The sequence below is a fragment of the Suricata suricatta genome, chromosome 6 (genome assembly GCF_006229205.1).
Source record: "Suricata suricatta isolate VVHF042 chromosome 6, meerkat_22Aug2017_6uvM2_HiC, whole genome shotgun sequence".
Classification (NCBI taxonomy): Eukaryota; Metazoa; Chordata; class Mammalia; order Carnivora; family Herpestidae; genus Suricata; species Suricata suricatta.
In genome coordinates this window covers 55,523,584-55,543,703 of record NC_043705.1, presented here as the reverse complement: position 1 = coordinate 55,543,703, position 20,120 = coordinate 55,523,584, and the positions used below count along the sequence as shown (strand labels likewise).

General features: G+C 43.8%; 1 protein-coding gene across 11 annotated transcripts in view; it reads left to right on the top strand.

Moving 5' to 3' along the window:
• LHFPL2 (LHFPL tetraspan subfamily member 2) overlaps positions 1-20,120 on the top strand; it is a 165,535-nt gene that overhangs the window by 80,737 nt on the left and 64,678 nt on the right. For all 11 annotated transcript variants that reach the window (XM_029942484.1, XM_029942475.1, XM_029942482.1 and 8 more), the window contains one exon: positions 83-140. The gene's annotated coding sequence lies outside the window, so the exon portion shown is untranslated. The remainder of the gene's footprint in view (positions 1-82; positions 141-20,120) is intronic.

Below are 20,120 nucleotides of genomic sequence, written 5' to 3'. Positions count from 1 at the left end.
TATTTTAATAAGACATAAAATTGTATGCCAAGTCTTCTTTATGTTAAAAAAAATCTAAGTTTTTTTCACTTTGTTTTTCCAGGTGACATTTTTCTGAAGTTGTTCATTGAGGCTTACCAGCATTCATACAGATATAATTGGTAAGTGGTTGAAATCAGATACCCTTATTATAATGATTCTTGGGATACTCTTTCCAGCAGGGTGGCAAATTACTTCTTGAAAAAGGTTCAGTGTGTCAAACTTGTAGACATTGAATGGTAAACACTTGTGTTTCATTTTGTTTGTTTATTTAATTATTGGTTAGAAATACCTCTTGGGTGAATATACGCAAATGTTATAAAAGGCCCTGTGAAGTTTCAAAATGGTATTAAATTTGATGCTATAATTTCCGCATTTCTATTCTGACATGCTTTGTTCTTGTCACCATTCATCAACAAATTTAAAAATTCTTTATGGTGGGCAGAGCTGACTTTAAGTTGTCTTCTCTTTTGAGGTTTCTGTGGGCCACTTTACCAGTTGTTACCATTTCTCTGTGAAAGGGGAAGTAGAGATGACTAATTCACATTACCCACTTTTATTGCTTGATGACAGCTCTGGTAGGAGAACTGCCTAAATAAGAGTTGAAAACAGTTGACTAATAGGTTATTTACGCATAAGTCTATAGATTCCGGTTTATAAAAGTTACTTTCTAAAGTATTAGTAATAATAACAGGGGTTAAGTAATTTCCTACAGTATGCATTCAGGAAAAGCAATTAAATAATTATTTTTAAAAACCTTGATCCATTCCTGCTTCTTAAAAGGAGATGGTATTCAACCTCATCCTCTAAGGGCCTTGTTTTGAACTTGAGGATGTGGCTCATGCCACGGGAGCCAGGACACGGTTTGGATTTTGAGACCCACTGACACCCCATCCGGGAGGGCCTGCCACATTCGGGGAATTCCCGGAATATGTTCACAGACACCACCTCATTTTTAGAAAGGTGATGTATTTTTTTAGCGTACAGATTCTGGGGAAGGAAAAATTGCTCTTATACATGAATTGAACTGTTGATTTCTCAAATGTTATGAAATTGTTCTAACAGCTACTACTGCTTGGGTCAGATTAGGAAGCTTGGAATTTTTTTTTGTGGGAACTGTAAACACTTATGATTTATGAAATTATTTGAGCAAAGTTCTCATGGGAAAACCGTGAGTGACCCAAGATGTGTAGGTGTCCTATGAAGGTTAGTTGTTGGCACCATATCAAACTGATAATCTTTAAATATCTGTCCCATATGTATTAACTGGGAGTAGGTGAAACTGAATTTCTATTGATAAAGACTTTAAAAAATATATACACACACACACACACACACACACACACCTATATATATATATATTTTTTTCCTCTATGTTGAAAATCAGGGATTTATTACGTGGGATTTTCTGAACCAGGTGTTCATAAGCCTATTTAAAATTTTGTTAATAACACTCTACCTTTTATTGTTTGGGTCCAGACTTTCAGAGGCCTGTCAGCCAGGTGGTATTGGGGTTGACAGTGAGACCTGTTATCGCTCAGAAAGTTTTGCGAGGGGAAATGTGCTCACCAGAGACAGGTCTGTGCCGGTGAGGAGGGGGCTTACTTCACCTCCCACGCACTGTCTATTTGAGTGGAAACAGGTCAAACTGCCGTTCTGACCATTATGTGAGGAGTCACATGTGAGCCCCTGAGTTAAGTGGCTCCAGATTTCCCATGTATTCCAGTGATGCTTTAGTCCCCCATTGTGGGGTGTCACCCTGGATCACTGCCAGGCCGGCCTGTTGAATCCAGCTCTGGGGAAGAGCCAATTCCATTCTGCCAGTGCCTTCAGAAGTCATGTTCATCCTTGAAAACCCCCTTTCTGAAGATTTAGGCAGATAAAACTCACCTTCTATGTGTCTTTTTTTGTTTTTAATTGTGAATTCATCACATACAAATACAATAAAACTTTACCAAGTAGGACCTAATAATGGCCTTTCTGAAGTAACAGTGTGGAATTACCGAGAAATCTGACTACTCCCATTATATCCACTTGGTGCAGGGTTTCTCTTGAACAAAGAGTCATTGCAGTCTGGGGAGGTGCCGTCTCTGCTGGACACAGACCCAGGTTGGGATCCCAAATGTGGTGCCAGTTGTCTGTGTCACCTAAGGCATGTCCCTTTACCCGGTGGATCTCCCATGTTGCTATGTGTAGATGGCCCTTCCTCCCAGAGTGGATTGGAAGGTTCAGAGAGGCAGAGATAGCAGGTGTGTGGTGTACAAGCAGGCAACACGTGCCCCTGCCTGGCTCCCTGACATCAGAAACCCGGGAAGGAATGCTGGACTTAGGAGGGAGGAAGTGTTCTGCCAGGTCCCGCCTTGCCTCAGTGTAGAGTGGCACATTATACCTCCTCTGTGCTGCCCTGTCTCCTGGGTGAGAATCATGAGAAATCTTCGGAAAGTGTGAATTTAGGGTGTTGGTATTAGAAGGCTTCTAGTGGGCAGGCTTTAAAAAAAAATCTAGTCAGACTTTCTGGGCTTGAGTCCCAGCTCTACACCTTATAATTAGGTGTATGACCTTGAACAAGTCATTAACACCCTCTCTGGCTCTCACCTGTCTCACAGGACTGCTGCAAGATTAAGTGATGCATTGTGTGTAGAGGGAGGCATATGGAACTAGTACCTAGTGAATCTCAATAAATACAATCATAAATTCGCCAGGACACGAGAAGGGGGAGGCAGAATCTGACTCGAAAGCATTTGCATCATTTTCAAATCTCTTGAGTTTGAACTTTGGCTTAAGGAACTGCATTTTCTGTCATGTTATGTTATTTAGACCAGGAAGGATCATCTTTTTCCTGAATAAACGGAGAGTGACCTTCCGCAGTGCGGGCCTCCCTCATCAGGAGCGTGCTAGTTATCTTCGGTTTTCTGTTCATGAGTGAACGCATCTTTCCCCGTCGGGGGGCGTTCTTGATGGAATTGACTGAAGAGCAAAGTGAAAGCTCTAGGTTTGCACTGTCCATTACGGCAGCCATTCTCTTGAGCACTTGAATTATGGCTAGTGTGACCGAGGCATGGAATTTTTAATTTTATTTTATCTTAGTTCATTGAAAATTTATAACTATTGGTTGATTCAGTTATTGGAAAACTTTTAAGTATGTTTGGGACAACTCGGGCATGCAGATCTATTTTTTCAGCGGTACATTTTACATAGTCTAATCAGATCAGATATCTCTGAGGACTACTTAGTGCCTGAATTGAGATGTGCTTTAAGTACAAAATACACAGCAGACTTTGAAGTGTGAATGTTAGGAAAAAAGGATATAAAATATTTTTTTTAAGTTTTACATTGATTATATGTTAAAATGATAATATTTTGGATATGTAGAGTTAAATATATTATTAAAATCAATTTCTTCTTGCTTTTTAAATGTTTCTACAAAATTAAAAAATTTGTTTAATGTTTGAGAGACTGTGCGAGTGGGGGAGGGGCAGAGAAAAAGGGAGACAGAATTAAAAGCAGGCTCTGTGCTATCAGTGCAAAGCCCAGTGTGGGGCTTGAACTCATGAACCCTGAGATCATGACTTAAGCTGAAGTCAGATGCTCAACCAACTGAGCCACTCAGTCGCTCCTTTACTAAAAATTTTAAATGCTGTACATGGCTCACATAATACTACCATTGGACAACGATACTCTAGAAGATCCTTGAAAGAACAAGGTAATTTCTTTTTTTTAATGTTTGTTTGTTTGTTTGGAGAGAGAGAGAGAGAGAGAGAGAGAGAGAGAGAGAGAGAGAGGGAAGGAAGGGACAGAGAGAAAGGGAGAGAGAATCCCAAAAGGGCCCCACACTATCAACACAGAGCCCTGTGCTTTGCTCAATCTAATGAACTGTGAGAGCATGACCTGGGCCAAAATCAAAAGCTTAATCGGCTGAGGCACCAGGGTGCCCCAGGAACAGGGTAATTTCTAATTTATTAAGTAAAATATAGTTTTTTTTCTAGCAGGCTGTGAAGAGTATGAAAGTAGTTGGTTTTTTTTTTCTTTTAAAGTTTTTTTTTTTCAGTCTGTAGTTAAGAGGGATATTTAAAAATTTTTTTAATGTTTTTTATTTATTTTTGAGAGACAAAGAGAGACAGTGTGAGCAGGGAGAGTCAGAGAGAGAGGGAGATACAGAATCTGAAGCAGACTTCAGGCTCTGAGCTAGCTGTCAGAACAGAGCCCGATGCAGGGCTTGAACCCACAAACCGTAAGATCATGACCTAAGCCAAAGCTGGACACTTGACCGACTGAGCCACCCAGGTGCCCCAAGAGGTATATTTTTAAATATTCCAAGTTGGAAAAAAAAAAAGGGACATTGCTGATGTGTTACCTGAACCCTATGTAATACAGCCCAACACTCAATTCTCATGTCTTTGCTGTAGACCTTTCCCCTCGGCTTTCTTAGGAAAAGGAACGTACTCACCACTGTTCACCAGGATAGAAACCCAAGCATTACTTTTCAGCCGAATGTTCTGCTTCTTTGATGCCTGTTAACTTTGACATTCGATGTAGGTACCATGTTCCCAGGGTCACATTTTGACATGCCCCGGTAGAGATCAGTTTAGGAACTGTCATCCATGAGAAAATGACTTTTAACCACCTGCATGAATTAGCATTCTCTTCTTACTGTGATACCAGAAATACGGAGATATATTTTCCAGGGACTAATTACTGGCTACATGCTTACTTGTCACCAGTGTATGTATGAAACATGAGAAGATAACACCATTGGGGTTATCAGTGTGTTTGTTTCTCATTCATGCCCTGGGTGACACTTCAGCGTCTTCTAAGAGGTGAGGGAAGAGTGTTTGACTCAGAATCATGATGGCTGGTTCACAAGGCAATGGTGGTGAGGTGTCCTAACCTCTGATTCTGCTCCTCTGTAATTGGGGTCAACAAACACCAGGCACTTCCCGTGTCAGAATCATCCATTGCACATACATGGTCTGTGACAGCACATTCCTTTGTGTGGTAAACACGCAGATACATTGCCATCCTCATACTTTTCCAGGCTGAGAAGATGAATGGGAAGGCTTACTTGCCAATATTATTCTATCCAGGAATTAAGCAGGGTTGATATTTTCATATTAAATAGAAGACATTACCACATTTCATGAAGAATCGTTAGCTACCAAAGAGTGGATTTTCCTTTCATAGAGGTTAACTGTTACAACACTGAGGCTTTAAACTTCCATTGGTGGAGTATAGAATTCATTTCCACTAGTAGTTTGGAAGCAGTGAACAGGAGAGGGTGAAACAGCCTTCTTTCTTTAGGGAGGATAAATTAAACCAAGTATATGGTGTCTGGATAGGAAAATGATGAAACAAAGTAGAAACAAGATTGCGATTTTCAAGATTTCAAAAAAGCAAATAAAAATAATTGGATATATTAAAGACTGAAAATGAAAGCAGTTCTTTTTCTGCTTTTGTTACTTGTATGTTAATGGCTTGCCTTTCTTCTAATAAATCTTGGCTACACCTGTCCTGTTGGACAGGAGAGTCCTGAGGATTCTTCACAGCAAGGACAGAATGAAAAGTTGTTTCCGTTGGCAGACCGTGGTCTTGTGAGGGCTGGTCTGAGTCTTTTATTATATCTTCAGTGCCCAGTACATCTTCTAATGCCTTGGTGCTCGGTGAATATCGGTTGATGGATGGGAGATAAGTGTCTGTGGTTAGACTGTAGAGTGAGGTCTATAACATTATCCAAAGAGAACACTACTTCAAGCACGTCATGGGCTGCCCAGCCCAGTGTCTGTCATTGGTTTTGTGCTCGATAAATGTTGGGCAAATGGAAGAGTGAATGGGCTGAGGTATAACTTCCAATTTATAAGGGATTGTGGGAGTTTGACCCACTTATAATTTGGGAAGCCACAGAGGTACTTTTAAACAGAGAAGTAAGGTTAAACATTAGGAAGGCACCGTGGGCAGCAGATTGGCCAGAGGCTAGGAAACCAGGTAGGATGGGGTCACTGGCAAGAAACAATGGGAGTGGAAAGTGAGGATTCTGAGAGTCAGGTGGGCAAGGCCTCAGCTAAACTGAATGAACACAGTCCCAGGGGGTGGGTAGCTGTCTGGTTAGCTTTGGATAGGAGCTCTCTGGATAGGACAGTTGGCATAAATAAACTTCAAGTCCAAGGAAGAGATAGGAAGAGACTTCTTATGTGCTGGCCTCACTTCTTCTCAAAAGGAGAAAAAGTCATCTGTTGAGGAGGATGAGGTGAAGAGGGGTTTTAATACTTCCCTGTGTGGAATGGAGCTCTTCTCAGTGACGCTGTGGCGAGAGCATCCATCTTCTTGTGAATTCTGGTCGTCTCTCTGATGGATTATTCCGTAGAGGATTCAGGTTCTCCGTCTAATGGGGGAAGTCCACAAGGATGGTCTGTATCTCACATCCACAGATAAGTAGTTTTGTTGTGATCAAATGCTAAAGTCTGCGAAAGCGGCTCTGTGCAGCCCCTCCGTCAAGTAGATTAGGTTCCATTTGGTAGTTCTCTTGTCATTCCAGCTACACAAAGAAATGCCATGAGCCTTACATAGAAAGCTTTTTCACCTTAATGAGCCACTTTGTAAACTGCTCCTTGAAAAAAAGGGGATGAACTCACCTCATCTGAATGAATATAAACCGCGATGGTGTAGAGGTGTCTTTCTTGCTGTCACCGTAAAATATATGTATGCTTTTACCTGAAGTTTGTTAACATCGGTAAGTCATGGCTGTATGTATTTTTGTCATTTCCCATGACCAACCACAGCAACCCCTGCTCACCACTGAAGAAGGCAGTAGCTGTAAAGTTCTGAGGTCCTGTCTCCCCTAGACACCCACTGCTTTTTGAAATTTCATCATGATTTCCTAACAGAAACTGGCTTCTTTTGAATTAAATGTTGATTTAATCTCCATTCCCTTCTGGACTAATTCAAAAGCCAAAATAAAGTTTTTGTAATCTTTTCCCTTCCTTGTGCTCTCACACCTACGGGAACCACCAGTCCCACAGTGGTCCACCCTCTTCCAAGCCACAGGCTAGCCACTCACCACATATCTAGGGTTAGGGTGCGAGGCAACCTATAAAGATGAGATTGACCCCTGGTCTGTGTACCTGATGTTACCAGCCCAGAAGAGCCCATGAAAAGCTCTTAAGAGCTAATTGGCAAGCTCAGATAAACTTAGAAGTGTACCTGATTTTGGTCCAAATTAATATATATATGCAGCCAAGTTGTGTTAGGAAATGAGCTCTTCCTGTCATTAACTCACAGCTTAGGTCATCTCTTTCATGTAGTGAAGGCAAATATGAGAATTCACTTTAGAACCTAGTGGGACTCATCTGAAAGAGCTGGCTCCACTCTGGTTGCCTCGTCACCACAGTTCTCTCTTCCTGCTTCACTCCCAAACTGCATCCCTGATTCAGCTGAAGTTCGGTCCATTTTTCTCATAATATTCATGGACTGGCTGAGGAGTGGCGAGACACAGCCAGCCTAGCCTGGTGGTCACGGCTTTCATGACTTCCCATCATTATTCACAGTCAGGGCAGCCAGCTTCAGGACCGTTCACACCCTACGTCAGGTATATTTAAGTCTCTCCTTCTGGGAACCATCAGGCATTTTGGTATAAGGGTAGTTGTAGAGAGGGCCAGTTGGGCAGACCTCCAGGAGTTGTATTTTTCTTTAGCCGCTGTGATATTCTATGTTTTATGCTTGCATATTTATATTACCTGTATATATTCAAGGCAAAGGTAATTCTTCAGCTGCCCAAAGGTCACATCTCTGTCTTCCCTAGTGCCTTGTATACTTTTGAAACCAGACAATAACCATTTATGTCCTATTATTGCCAGACCAGAATTGCCAGAAGATGTTTATATGTGTTTTCTCCCAGTTATCAAAATAATCCACGTTCATACAGAAAAGCATATGCATGCAAGAGAAAGAAAATCAGTCTCCATGGAAGTCACCGCTTCTAATCTACTGGCCAACCTCCTAAGAGTATCTCTTTTTGTACATTTAAGTTTACTTATTTATTTTGAGAGAGAGTGGTGGAGGGAGGGGCAGAAAGAGACTGCCAAGCAGGCAGAGAGCCTGCCACGGGGCTCGAACTGTGAGATCGTGATCAAGATTCGGATGCCTAAGTGACTGAGCCACACCCAAGTGCACCCCTTTTTATACATTTTTTTCTTCACATAGTTGAGTATTTACTTTGTATACAACTTTACATTCAGTTACTTTTTTGTTTAATAGGATGTTATATTCATTCCCCGTATCATTAGAAGTTTTTTGTTAAAGGAAAGCATTTCAGCGGTTGACTATTACATCTGTGATATACATTTAAATCATTGTAACCTTTCTTCTATTTTTAATATTTAAGTTTTCTGATTTTTTAAAATCATTGAATATAAACTGCGAATGTCCTTTGATAGACATTTGTTCAGTTTTAAAAATGTGTCCGGGAAAGTTGGGCGGTCACTGGCAGCAAAAGAGGGTGCTTGTTTTAGTGTGCTGTAAGTATCCGTGAGGACCCAAGTCATTGGGAAGTAAGACAGGAACCTCGTTTTAATTTTTACTGTTTTTATTACTGATGAAGTTACTGTTTTTCATGAACACAATAGCTGCTTGTATTCTTTTTTGTGAGTACATCCTTCTTTCAGGTGAAATTGTCATTTGTGACTTGTGATGTTGATGATTTTGACTTATTTCTCCTAGAAAGGTTTATTGAGATGCTTAACTTTTCACATACTGTCTTCTCAGTTATAGTTAATTGCATACAAAATTGTCTTGTATTTGAGGTGAAATCAGGTGTGAAAGTGTCAAGGAGAACATACTGGGAGGTTCTAGTGTGACTTCTTGGTTGTGACTGTCAGCATCTGGAACGTCAGCTCTACCCAGTAAGCACCAGACCTTGTGGGTGCCCCAGTCATCACCCCACGTCTTGTCCTGGTACTTCTCCTTCCCCTTCTGCCTGTCCAGGGTACATGTGGTGTAGCTCATGTTGATAGAATATTAACAATAAACATAGCATGCTGGCTCACAATAAAGCATTCACCGACCCCATGAAGTGATGCGTACCTGTTCTCTCCAGTGTTCCTCCTGCTTGTCTGACTTCCCTTCGCTCTTCCTTATCACTTATCCAGGAGTCCTCTCCCCGCGTCTTTCCTTCTTCTCCTTGCATTCTCCAAATTATCGAGCCCACCCCATGACTTCGCTTGCCATTCATGGCCCAGACCTCCCCAGACCCAACCTCTCCTCTGGGCTGCAGGCCCACACAGCCACCTGCTCACAGTATGTCTGTCCCTGGTGTCCCACTGGCGCGTACGGTACATCGTGCCCCAGATGAACCTCTTCCTTCTCTCTGACTGGCTCTGTGGCCTGAATTCCCTCTCCTAGTAAAAAGGCCTCCCGTCCATCCATGAAGCCAGACACCTGGGCAGCATCTTGAGGTCCCTCATTGCCCACATTCCATGGGTTATATGACGACCTGTCCATTCTCCCTCCTTCATGACGCTTCACCTGCATCCCTGTTCTTCCTGCCCTGGTCCAGGCTGGACTCCTGGAAGGAAGGAATGTGTGTTTATCCAGTTCGATATAGTCTTAGAAAATAAATATATATCTTAAATATGATTTTATCTTACATATCATTTTAAATAAAAATAAATCAGGTTTCTCTAAAATAAAAGCAATAGTTTGTAGGGCGTGGTATTTTAATGGAATATTTGTGAATTTTTAATATAAAGCGGATCCTTATCCATGAATCTACCTTTTGTAGGAACTTGAATTCTATACCTACTTATTTGTTTTAAAGCAAAGTATGCCTCAAATAATGTCTCATACATATTAGTCAAATGAGAGCCCCTGGACATTACTTTCCAGCTAAAAGGCTTTTTTTTATTTGAAGGCTTGACATTTTTTCTTTGGATCTTAAGTATTTCCATATTGCAGTATGTATCGTTTTTTGTAATACTGGAATTATCCTGTATTAGCTAGCTTTTCAACTTCACCTCCCAGGGAACCCAGGCAAGAAATACAAATATTTTCATAAGATTCTTTGGAGGAGTAAAATTAATATTTTTGAGAATGAAATATGGTGAATTGTCTCCTAAGGATTGAAAGACTTTATTAAGATAGCAAAATATCCTTCCCCAGGGGTATGTTTTTTCAGGGCTTATTGGAAATATGGTGCTGGGAAGAATAAAAGGAAATTTAATGCCATGGAAGTTGGAAACTGAAATCCAATTTGTTTTTAGAACACATATAACACACTAATTCCCAGAGATTTAAGATAGTCTGTTTGCTTCCTGACGCTGGCAGGCTCATTATGACTATGACACGGAAAGGTTCTTTGGCACAAATATGCCACGACAATATTTTATTTACTATGAATATTTACTGAACTTGAAGGTGGGTTCTGCCACCTGCCTGTGGTCTGCCTTCCTTAATGGTATCAGGCTGCTTCAGTGTTGGTACTTTTTTTCAGATTGGCGTCCCCCAGACCAGATCCTGTGACCAGGATTCAAGCACAAGTTGGTTGTTAGGGAGGTAATCCCGGAAAGCATCATTAAGGGATTAGGAATGTGAACTAGGGAGGAGACGAAAGGCCATAAAGGGGTGATCTTGAACAAGTCGCTGCTCTGGGCGCCCTGGGCACCCGGGGCTGAATTGCTGGTGAATTCTAGGAGGCCGTCTTCTGACCCAGCCCCTCTGGGGGGGCCAGCCAGACCTGAGATAGGCTGTCTCCACCTCGCTTCGGTCACTGACTGCTCTGGAGGCCGGGAGTTAAGGCCTGCACTGTGCTTGCATGGCTGTCGTGGGTGCTTGGGAACAGGGAGGTGAGGGGCATGCACGGGGCACTCATGCTGCCTACTGAGTGCACGGCTCTAGTATTGTCAACATTGATGGACAAGTTCACTTGAGGGGGACATCTCAGGTGGTGAGAAAGAAAGTATATACAGAGACCGGTAGCAGAGTATAAATATATCAGTGTCTGATAGATGTTGAAGTGAATTTAAAATACTGAGAATTTGATACCATTGATCCTGATAGGAGGAAGAGAAGATTGTAGGATCAGTCTCGGAGAGGTATCTTGGTGTTGATCCTAAAATGGTATGTCGTGCCTCAGTAACAAACACTGAACAGCCATTACAGTAACACCTGGAACAACTGGACTGTCAGGGCTTCCTACAGGCCTGAGGTTGGCTCAGCCTATAGAAGTATAACTAGGCCCACAAGGAAATTACGATATTTTTCCGTGCACTCAGATCTGGAAGAAAACAAAATTCTGACGGAAATCTGTAGCCAGCCAAGTCTGAACAGAGCCATCGACATTACTTTGGGAAATTCCTGGGGAAGGAAAGAAGGTGGCATTCAAGGTCTTAGTGCACCTTAAAAAGAGCCCTTCTCTGTTATTTTTTTATTCCTCTCTGTTACACAGCCGTCTTGAGGACACATCTTAAAATGGAAAACATAGTCTCATATCCTGCTGGCTGTTCTTTAGTGTCATTTAGGGGATGAGGGAATGAGATCTCAAAGCTACCAGATGCCTGTCATTCAGACCTGTCGTGTGCTGGTGGAGCGGTGAAGAGTAGGAGTGTCCTTGTCCTTCAAGAGTTCCCAATCTAGTCATGAGAAGATAGGCAGAGAAGTCACTGCTTTGGACATAAACTGATTATATTGGGGACAGAGGAAGGAACAATGAATTCTGCCATTTGGAAAGGACATCCCAGAGCTGTGACATTTGAGTTGGACCTTATAGATGACTAGGTTTCACTAGGGGATGAAGGCAGAGAGTGGCGTCCAGATGGGGATAAGTGTGGACAGCAAGAAGGCGGCTGGGAATGCGGTGAGCGGTCAGCGGGCGGGAGTGGCTGCTTGGGCTGCAAGCGTACACGGCCGGGTGAGCCTGGAAATAGCGGCAGGCGAAGTCAGCTGGTCGGAGTCCTGAGGGCCTTCCACTGCCTTTACGGTCTCTCCCACGCTGGCAGGTGGCATGTACAACCAAATCATTTCTGTCTACTCCAGTTTTCCCAGCAAACATCCTGCCGTCATAGATGTAACTTAGGGTGATGAATGGAGCTTTTACAACCTGTGTGGGGCTCAAAGTTCCACTGATGAAGCCTTTTGGTAGCAAAACCAACACTTTGTGCTTAGTGGCTGACCAGTGATCCTGTATGGGCTGTGAACACTCTGTTGAAGGGGAAATCAACACACTTCATGCAGGTGGCCAGTATTATACAAGTATATATACTACTTAGCCTCTCTGCCACGTATTTTCTGTCATTCTAACAAGCCCAAGTGCTCTACATTTCCAGAAATATCTAGCTATACATAATAGAATGAAACTCTTTGTGCTTATTTTTTCCTAATTTCCTCCCTTCTCTGCTCTAGTGGTGTCATAGCATTAGTGTGGTGGTGATTTTGGCTTCAGGGACGCATCTGCTCTTAGAATACATACCTCTCTGTATAGATTGAGAAAGGGAACCAAGTCATAAGCTGCCTGTGGGTTTTCTCACATGTTACATTAAGCAGTTGAATACTTTAGGTGTTATTTTCGTCTTTTTTTAATTTTTTTTACATTTTTGTTTCAATTTTTGAGAGCAGGAAATAGACCTTAGGGGAGGTGTAGCATAGAGAAAGAGACACAGAATCTGAAGCAGACTCCAGGCTCCGAGCAAGCGTTCAGCACAGACCCATGAACCGTGAGATCAAGACCTGAGCCGAAGTCAGACACTTAGCCGACTGAGCCACCCAGACACCCCTTTTGTCTTTTGTTTCTAATGGAGTGGCTACCTCGGTAGAGGGAAAGACTACTCACTAAGATATCTAGGTCCTGGGACTGTTTTTCAGGGTGTATTGGGAGCAGGAGCTAAATTCTGCCAGATGCCAGACACATCTCTAGGATCCCAGAGGAAGTTGGTTCATTATTATCCCCACGGATCCTTGCACTGACCTCTTGCTGCTTAAATTCAAAATTGCATGCAGTCATCCACTCTCAGAAGGGCTGCCCAATGGCCGTGCAGTAGAGAACTCCCGCAGCCAGTCACCTTGTTTATTTCTTAGGCTGACCAGTGCGCTAACAATTCTTTCTCCTGTAGGAATTTCCACTTCCTCTTGTATCGCTTATGGAGTGTTTTTCTTTTTTCCCTCATGGAATTCCCCTATTTTTCTGTAGATCCACTTTTATCCCATTCTTTGAAACGGCATTCAGGCTTCCAGGAGATGTTTCCCTGATGATTTCACAGCAGAAGATAAAGACTTAAAAGTTTTCTATGCCAAAGAAAGAAAGATTGAGATGTCTTGAATCCAATTTAGTAAGCTGACTCCTGACAGCTGTGTGTCTTTGGGTGAATCACTGTCCTTTAGTAAATGAGTGTAAGAATAATGAATTCCAAGAATCTGTTCCACTTGCCAGATGCATAGTTCTCTCTACTCCTTGTCACTCTCTCTCCCCAATACAGGAGAAAATACAAAGGTAAATAGGATATTTTTTTCAGTTTTGTATGTAGTATCCAACATCACTCTGCACTGTACTCTACTCCTTGTGCAGGGACTGTGCTGGGGGTCTGGTCTTTGAATTCCAGAAGACTGCCCTTGTTCCTGGAGCGATGTGTGCACACATCTCAGCAGCCCTAAACCACGATTTGACTTGGTCTGGCCCATGTGAGTCTTCACTCACTATAAGAACCACTGTGGTCTCCTGACCAGAGCACTAGATCATTATTTTCCCATATCATCACTGTTGAAAGCTGCCAATGGAAAACCTCTTGAAGATGAATGAGCTTTTTCTTTCTGATTGAGCAGAAACTTATACGGGAGGGTACAGAATTATGGGAGGGTACTGGCTGGTGACCAGTGGGCAGGGAGGAAGTAGAGTCATTCTTCAGTGGTTCATCAGCTTCTGTGGAAGAATAGTTTTTGGCCTCCCGCTCTGTTTTTGGTTATGCTGTGAGTTTTCACCTTGTGAAGTTTAGTCAGAATGAATGTCCGTTCTGTAGGAAATAATACTAATATCAGTGCTCAAAAATTGAAGAAAAAGCCTCTAAACCTTTGTGCAAACAACTTTTAGGAAAGTTTTCTAGGACTACTCAAGATGATTTTGAGTGGAAGTTTCTTCATCTCTTAAATACCTGAGAGATAACTGGAGTTGACTTTTCGTTTCATAACCCCAACTCAGTACTCACAGTAGTGTGCGACCCTTCCATTTTAGAAGATGTGACAGTTCTGGGTTGTTTCATAGGTCATCAAGAACAAAGCATGCAAAACTAGAACTATTCCCAAAATTCAGAATTCATGGTCAAGCTTTCCAAAATAGTGTTACAGGAAAGAAGTCTTCTTTGGCTTCTATAAACTTACTTGTTCAGGGGCACCTGGGTGACTCAGTTGGTTAAGTGTCTGACTCTTGGTTTTGGCTCAGGTCATGATCTCACAGTTTGTGGGTTCAAACCCTGTGTTGAGCTCTGCTCTGGCAGCATGGAGCCTGCCTGGGATTTTCTCTCTCTCTCTCTTTCTCTCTCTCTCTCTCTGCCCATTCCCCACTTGCACTGTCTCTGTCACTCTCAAAATAAATAAAAACTTAAAAACAATAAACTAATTCATTATTAAATAGGATTTATTTTTAATGTGGCACTTTTCAGAGAGTTTAACATGCTAATATGCATAGCAGCTTTTCAAAGGTCGAATATAGGATTTGGCATTTGTCCTGGGACCCCTTTGGTCTTAGCACCTGTGATCATTGCTCAGAACTCACGTCACTCTGACACTTTGGGGGAGATGTGGTCATGTGGTAGATTTGAAACCATCACAGTTACTTTTTTGCTCTTCTCATCTGGAACTGCACCCTGATTTCCCTTCCCCTTGAGCCTGGACTGGCCTTCTGGTTTGCTTGGACTGACCAATGCAGTACAAGTATTATGTGAGTTCCAGAGCTTAGACCTCGAGAGGTCTGGTAGCTCTGCCTTTGCCCGGTTAGGACTCTGCCTTGGGACTTCCATGTAAGGAAGCTAGTCCAGCCTGCAGGAGGATGGGAGAGAGGCCCGTGGAGGAGAGTGCCCTCATCGGCAGGCAGTGTTAACCACCAGATGTATGAATGAAGCCTCAGTGGGCCTTGGAGCATCGCTATCCCAGCTGAAAGCGGTGAGCCAGGACCCAGCCAGCAGAGGGAGCTGCCTAGCCTACCCGTGGTATCGCGGGACCATAATGAACCGTTTGAAGCCACCTGAATGTTGAGAAGCTTTGTTACACAGCAATAGTTAACAGAGATTCTGTGATGTCAGCACTAGCACCCAAATAAAAACTGAAACAAGACAAAAACAAAAAATATGGTTGTTATCTAATCAGGTACTTTCTGTGAGGCTTAGCTGAAATTTACAAACAGGCATTTTCTAGAAACCATAGTCAGGTGAATAGTTAACAAGAAAAAAGTGGGTTTGGCACATGATTAAGGGCACCAGAAAATGGCCCCCAGGCCCGGCGTGAGCGACCCAGCCCGGGTGGTGCTAACGCCGCCTCTGGAAGAAGTTAGAGGAACTGACGGAACGGTGAAGGCCGCCTTCCCTCCCGTCAGTGCCATTTTCCCAGGGCCTGTCTGACGGCTGTCTCTGAGGTGACCAGGCCACTGAGGGCTCATTCTTTCAGCCTCATGATTAGATTCAAGCAGACACAGCCTCAGCTTGGCCCATCTGCTCCGCTCGCTGGCCAGCTGCGGGGCTGTGAGACCTTGCCAGCGCTCCAGCCGTACAGCAGGTTTAGTTACTGCCGGCTCCGCGGAGCAAACCTGATTAGCAGATGTCAGAAGGCCCCCCTGAGATGCGGAAATGTAAGAGGGCCCGGGCAGTGCCCAACACCAAGGCCTGATGCTGAGTGCCCCCGGGCCTGGCAGCTCTGCGGCCTCCATATATTACATTCACCACCTTTTTAGTGCCCTGGGGCCAGGCAGCCGGGGCTGCAGAGTCCTTACCACAGCTGGGAGGCCTCAGGCAGAGCCCCCTCAGTAGCTAGGCCCAGGCCTTAACATGCTCACATGGGAGGATTGTGACACTCAGGCTATGGCCACGCTGGCCACAGTGAGTTGGGAAGAAGCAGAAGGTTCTGGGAATCATGGGAGTTGGAGCTGGAAAAGACCCACTTGGTCATGAAGCCTCTTCCTCCGTCATGGCCTGATCATTCCCCTGGGATACTCTGGAGTGGTTTGTAAAATCTGTTTCCGAATGACTCAGGCTGGGAGTCTTCCAGCCAGCCCCTTGGGAGATGGAGTGGCTTTTTCTGTGGAGGAAATATTTTCCTCACTATTGGTTGGGATTTTTTGTCGGTTGGCTCCAGCCCCATCACTCCTGGCCGGCCTCCCTCAGACCACCCTGAGCAAGTCTGCCCCTACCTCTTGCCTTCCCACAGTTAAATCTCCGTCTTGCTTCCGCTGAGCAGCAGTTAAACGGAGGAGGAGGGGCCTGCTTCCTGGCCTTGGCGCTTTCTGAAGTGATGACTTTCTCCAGCTGCTTCGGCATTCTGATTCCCGTGCTCTGACTCTCTCTCTGATATTTTCGCCCCTGTAACATTTCATGTTGTGGTTCTTCATAAGCACTGTAGGGGTGTGGATGTTACCGTGAGAATGGCATGTTCACTGAAAATTTTTTGAACGTTCTTTGGAGTCTTCACTAGATTGGATTGATCTTGGTTTATATGTCGTAGACTAAAAAGTGCAGAAAACTGTGAGTGGAACATGGTTCCTGCGGAGGCCAGTGATAGCGACACCAGACGTTGTACATACCGGTTGGCACAGCCACATGCACGCTGTGGTCCTCCGGCGGTTCATTGGGGGAGCTGCAGTAACTCAGTGTGCAGTCAGTAAAACAAAGACAGTAAGAATCTGTGTATCTGCACAGACCACAGCCATGTTTGGAAAGTTTAGTAAGCAGGGGATCGCGGTTTTTGTGGGGCTCTGACTTTGTTGTTACTGACAGAGCTAGGAGATGAAAAGCAGGAGCTCCCCAATGTGACTCGAGTTCAGGCCAGGTGGTGTTTATAGGCCATGAGATCCAAGTCGGAAGAGTGGTTTAGATCCGTCTTTTTCTGAGCGTCTTCCACAGAGTGCTACAGTACCTAGGAGCCTAGGAGCATTTGGGGGGCTCCCTGGCGGTGATGGTGGTCATGGCAGCAAGGTGGCCCTTGTCGACCCTTTGTTTTATCATCAGCATGGCTCTGCTTTTATCTGTTTCATGCACACAACTGTGGTTGTGTGTCAGATTCTGTTTGATAAATAGTGTTCCATGCTCAGAAAGAAAGTTTGCAAACCACAGGTTCAGAGGACTGACTTCTAGTAAAAACAAACAGAGAGAGAAGCCTCTTTAGCGAGCAACTAACGATTACATTTCTGGGATCCACATAGATCAATCCACAGACATTTGGAAGCAGCAAAGGCAAAGAACTAAACAAATAGATATTTCTGGGTAACTGGTCTGTCATCAGGGAACTCTTCGTCATTATAAACAGAACATGTGGACTGTGACCTCTAAGTGGCAAGGCGAACAAGAGGCCGGTTCTGGTCATAAGTGCAGGTGACTGCAGACTGTGTTGTTCTTAAGTAAGCACTGGTGAGTCCTGGAGTTGAGGTGAGTAAGAATCATGTGATAAAAGCAACCATTTATTAGGGGCTTTACATTTGCTGGACACCATGCCTCAAGATGCATCATCCGTGCTAGGAAATGTCAGTTCTGTTATTCCCATTTCACATATGCGGAAGCTGGACTCAGATGAATGTACCCAACGTCACACAGCTGATAAAGTGGTAGATCTGGGGACGGAGATCTGGAGTGGTGGCTCCGGTCCCTAAGGGTAGAGCTATGTCCTTAAATATTCTAATTTATTGCCTCTCTCTCTCTCTCTCTCTCTCTCTCTCTCTCTCTCTCTCTCTCTCTCTCTCTCTGTGTGTGTGTGTGTGTGTGTGTGTGTGTGTGTGTGTTAAGTATGTAGGGATATTTTTTCCCTCCTAATGGGTTTGGTGAATGGAGTACCTAAGGATACCTAGTGTGAGAAAATGTCTTTCTTATCACAGTTCTGTCTTGAGGGCTTTCCACTCAAAGTTTACTCCATAGAAAGTGGAAATTTAGTACTACATCCAAATAATCCTCACTGATAGAAAAACGAATGTAGAGAAAAGGAGCTAATAGTCTAACCCACACAGTGTGTACTAATACTAAGCAGACATGTGCAGCTCTGTAAGCATGTTTGTGCCTAGATTTTATGGCTCACAGACAGTCATGCAAAGATTTATTGGTGCAGTAGAAATCAGATCTGTCACAGCCAATTGCTAAGGCAGATGGGAATAATGTTTCACCGGTTTGAGTTTTTAAATACTGGGTGCTTTTCTCAGATTTCTTAGTTTCTCCATTTCATCCTTTTAGCAGAAGGCTGGGTAAGGAGACATATCTTTTGGGAGTCTGCTCCTGGCTTAATTTACGGTCTTCCAAACGTGCATGAACTTATTCCTTGTGATGATCGATAACCATGTTGTTTGAGCAAGTGTGTTAGGTTCTGCTGAAACTTCTCTCTGGTCAGTTCACTCTGTTGGAGCAAGGTAGGTTTCCTAAAGAGTGAATTTAATGGGCATCTAGCTTTGTTTTTATAGGTGCACTTGGAAAAGCTGGAACTATTTGAGAAACTATTTCACAACACATCCAGGTGGCTTCCGTGATCTGCCTCCATGCAGCACACAAATTTTAAACAAGACAAAAACTTGCAGTGCCTTTCTCTCCTGGAGCAAGTGAGGGCCGCAGGGAGAAACACGAACTGATGTGGGTGCTTAGGAAGTATTGAGCAATAACTCTTTCAAGCCACAAGGGCCCTGTTTGCCTAGCAGAAATTTATGAACAGTACCCTGGTGGCTTACAAAAGTTCATTTTCTTTCCCAAGTGCCTGGCTCACTTCCTGAAAGTAACATTTTCACTGAAGGATTCGACCTTATGAGATCTTTACAGAGACGTGCTGGAGAAACCCCGCCCTGTGACAATGACTTTGCTGAAGTAGGGCCTTAGAAGTGGCCTCCTGAGGGGTTAAGTTGGTGAAGGGGGACATGGAGAAAGAGTTGCTAACCTGCAAGTTCTGTCTGATCTCACGGAATGGATAACCTAGGTCTCGCAGCTCATGTAGGAGTAGGGCGTGCACAGGCGTTGGACCCGACTGGCTGTGAAAGTGTGTGATCTGCCTCGCAGTGACAGGCAGCTTGTCAGGGCTTTCCAGAACATCTGTTTCAAAGAGGGTGGTTGAGATTCCTACAGGGGAGTATTTCCATTCATTGTCCATGAGAAACAAGAGTGCGTAGGCGTGAGTGAGCCCCAGATCAAGAGGAAATGAGTCTGCTCTCCACTTGGGATTACAAGGCAGATGAATTCCATATTTTGGTCAGGGAATGTTTTCTTTTAGAAAAAGGAAGACAAGAGAGACAAGTTCAGATTCTGACCCAGTTACTGAAAAGCAGACTAAGAGGCCATTAGTTATATGCCTCCTGGAACAGTCACTTCAATGTTGTGTCTTTATTTTCATGTTCTGGGGTGTGTGTGTGTGTGTGTGTGTGTGTGTGTGTGTGTGTGTGCGCACATGCCAGAAAATGGTCCAGGACTTACGGGCATACTTTTCTGCTGCTAGCTTGATTTTCCCACCCTGGTGGCCTGACCTCACCAGAACAAGCTGCTTTCAAACTGCTGTAGTCAGCAGAACTGTGGATCCTCACTGCGTCTGCACATATCAGTGACTCAAGGATTCAGACAAATAATACATATTCATTGTATTGACAAAAAATCACAACAGAGGTTTTCCTGGCTAATGTTTCTCTGAGAAATGGTAGCCCCATAAGAAGGCAGCTTTGGGGGGTGCCTGGGTGGCTCAATTGCTTGAGCATCCAACTTTGGCTCAGGTCATGATGTCACAGTGTGTGGGTTCGAGCCCCACATCCGGCTCTGTGCTGACAGCTCAGAGCCTAGAGCCTGCTTCCAATTCTGTGTGCTCCTCTCTCTCTGCCCCTCCCCTGCTCATGATCTGTCTCTCTTTGTCTCTCAAAAATAAATAATGTTACAAAAATTATTTTTTAAAAAAGGCACCTTTGGATTTTGATTTGG